This window comes from Rhinolophus sinicus, chromosome 13 (genome assembly GCF_057876585.1).
Source record: "Rhinolophus sinicus isolate RSI-liver-muscle chromosome 13, RSI-T2T, whole genome shotgun sequence".
Taxonomy (NCBI): Eukaryota; Metazoa; Chordata; class Mammalia; order Chiroptera; family Rhinolophidae; genus Rhinolophus; species Rhinolophus sinicus.
The window spans coordinates 39684902-39688443 of NC_142513.1; the positions used below are offsets into that span (position 1 = coordinate 39684902).

The window sequence follows — 3542 nt, forward strand, 5'->3', positions numbered from 1 at the left end:
GAAATATTGAGAGGATGACCTTTTGATGACATTCAGGACAGCAAGGATAATATGATGACAGCTCTGATGGCCATCCCAAAAAAAGAGTTCCAAAATTGCTTTGAAGGGTGGAGTAGTTGCTGATGTCTGTGCATAGCTTCCCAAGGGGAGTACTTCAAAGGTGACCATAGTGATATTCAGCAATGAGGTATGTAGCACTTTTTCTAGGGTGAGTTCGTGATCTTAAGTTTCTGATTGTATATCAATGAAGATGGAAAAACAAGTGATCAACAATAGAACGAAAGTATGGATAGAGGATTTCCAGCAGAAGTATGTCCTACTATTTTTTCCCCTGTTAATCATAGTTTAGATTTAGTTTAATCATACTCAGAAGCCGCATTTTGTTGTTCAGTAGCATATTATGAATCAAACCATAGGGATGGAGAGAGACCTTCCATGCATCACAGCCCTCACTCACTGTAGACGGCTTCACTGATACATCAAATTCAGAGAAGTTCTGCTTAAGTTTACTATCAGTACCAAACAAAATGCTACAGTAGAAGTGACAAGAGGACAGATAGGAAGAGGAGTGTGCTTGTATTACATAGGTGGGGAAGTTTTTGCTCAGTGCCTAAGTGATAGTGCAATCTTTGAGCAGAGCCCCAACTGTAATCAGGAATATGGCTGACATGCTGCAATAGTGTGTAAAATTCTACCAGGATGTAATCTGAAGATCTTCAACAACCAGGAATTTGCTGCTCTTCTGGCTCAGTCTGTTAATCAGGGTTTTGTTTAACCTGCTTTCCAGGCCCTGGCTACAGTGTATAATCTCAAAATTATCAGTAGTTCAATTTATAAAATCAATATCAGCAAAGACAGCTGAAAGGACATCTACTCTTCAGTTGTTCAAAGTTTTTACTCCTGGATTAAACCATAACTAAAGGAAATTGAGGACCCATATGGCGTCATTGAAGTCATTTATTAGCTAACTAGAATATGAACCATAAGAATGAGTTTTGTGAAAGGGTAAGGAGCAGAATATTGAAAGCAGATGGTAACGAGCACTCCTTGCTATATTGGACTTCATCTGAATGGACCTCTACAGTGGTTGGACAAAGTATTAACTCAGATGGGATCCCCTTCAGTGCATTGCAAAGCTTCATCACCAATCAAGTCACATCAAAAGATTTATGTAACAACTCTTCTGTCATAATATTTGTGTGTGGTACCCATGGACTGTTTACTATCCAAAAATTCAAGCTAGAAAAATAGCACTTAAGGTCTCACCAATTAAAGCACCTTGTAGAATTGGTTTCCTATATTTGAATATTAGCTGGGAAAATTAGTGTCTAAAAATATACTCCCATAAAGGAGGAAGAGAAGATTTTAAAGATTTACTGATGTCTTGCTGGGTATAAAACTAAGTGTCTGAACAGTAGTAGTTATCTGTACAGGTAATGTATCATAATCAAGTATCACAGTATTTTGCTGTTCATATGTTTTTAGTTTGCCTAAATTAAGTATGGGTGTGCTGGTTCTTGATTTAGGCAAGCCTTTATAAAATTATGGTATCTAATCTGTTATTCCAACTTCTCCATTATTTTTGTGTGTCTTTTTAAATATATAAAATATATCAAGATTTTCAAATTACCATTTAGAAGCAGATGTCCCTTGTGAAAAAAAGTAACTTTTCTGCCTTTTACCAAAAATAAACTCTTGGGGCAAGAAAATAAAATAAGCTTTAATATTTTCCTCAGCATTTTTAATTTTAACATACCTGGAAGTTTTTTTTTTAATCTACATTTGTATAGGAATCCAGAAAAAGGCAGTTTAGAGACAGATAATAGAGGATAAAGAGCAAAAAAAGAGAAAGAATACAAGAGGAGGAGAATAGAAAGGAGGAGTGGAAGAAGAAAGAGAAGAGAAAGAAAAACATGAGGATAAGGAGGAAGACAAAGAGAAAAATATAAAGAAGGTGAAGTAGAGCAGAGAGGAACACAAGTAAGAAATAGAAAGTGATGACGTCTTGAGTGCCCTGTAAAATGTCAAACCCCTGTTCCTGGGACTGCAGTATTCTTGCCATAGAGATTTGGGAACCATCCATGAGTTTTTATAAACATTCTCACATTTATTTGTTTAAGCATCTCAACCTAGTTCCCATTATTTATCACCCAAAGAGCTTTCTATATACTCCATCAGCTTACGTCTGAGACTAAGTGGGCTGCCCTTCACCGCAGGTGTGTGACCTCTCTACTTTGCTATTAAGACAGATACATGGGACTGTATTCAACAGGAAATATAAGAAAGCTGCTGTCCAGGCTCTGGCCATAGTGTATAATCCCAAAATTATTAGTAGTTCAATTTAGAAAAGCAATATTCAGTGAAGACTGCTGAAAAGATGTTTATTCTTCAGTTGTTTGAAATTTTTATTCCTGGATTAAACCATAACTAAAGGACACATATAGCATCATTCTGGTTCCTCCTGATGATGATTTTACTACATATCACTTTAATTCGATGCTACAATCTATATTGGATTTTGTTATAAGAAATAGGGTCTATGTGTTTAATTGGTACCTTGCTTATTGCTATTGGCTCAATTGTGTTTCCCCAAAATTCATATGCTGAGATCCTAACCTTCAGTAACTCAGAATGTGACCTTATTTGGCAATAACATAGTTGCAGATGTAATTAGTTCAATTAATATGAGGTCATTAGGGTAAACTCTGATCCGTTATGACTCATGTTCTTATAAAAAAGAGAAATTTGGACACAGAGATACATACCTGGGGAATGCCATGTGGACATGGAGCAGAGATTTGGTGATACAAACCAAGGAACACCAAAGATTGTGAGCAAACCATCAGAAGCTAGGGAAGAGGCAAAGGACAGAATCTTCTTCACATCCTAAGGAAGTACCCTGTCAATACCTTGATTTTGGACACAATAAATTTCTGTTGGTTTATGGTACTTTGTTATGGCAGCTATACCAAATTAATACTGAGAGTCCACCAACACTGGCTCTTTCCACACTAGCTCGTGGTGGTTCCTAGTACAAACTAGTGCATGAATATTGCTCTACACAGTCACAAGTGGTCATATCCATGACTTTTCATGACCTTTTAACGTGAGCCTAACTTATGTACACCCATGATTGTATTTAATATTGCATTACTGCCACTCACTCACTAGGAAAAAATGACTCAGGTGTGCAAAAAAAACCAACATCAATTACTCACCTGAAAACTTTGTATTATTTTAGAGATGCCAATGGGAGGCTGTAATCTGGAAAAAAAAAATCCCTTCATGCCTGAAGGGAGGCCTGTCCAAGAAAATGGCTGAGAGGTCACCAGATTCCTTGGTGAATTATTCCCCACTCTCTTTGATTTTAATAAAATAGTCAAAGTAGTCCTTTTTCTTCTTCTCACATAAATGCATGGCAAAACAATTTGTACTTCTGGGAGCTTCCTATCATGGCAGAACACAGCTCTCTGCATGCCCCTGGTATGGAAGAAGTATACTGCTTTCACATCTTGTGATAAAGTCTGAGTCAACCATGTTCT

At 36.9% G+C, this 3542-nt stretch overlaps 1 pseudogene; it reads left to right on the forward strand.

Annotated features, from left to right (window-relative positions):
- Positions 1–270: 270 nt before the first annotated feature.
- On the forward strand, positions 271–1192 carry LOC109434037 (SMAD family member 2 pseudogene; annotated as a pseudogene).
- Positions 1193–3542: the final 2350 nt, after the last annotated feature.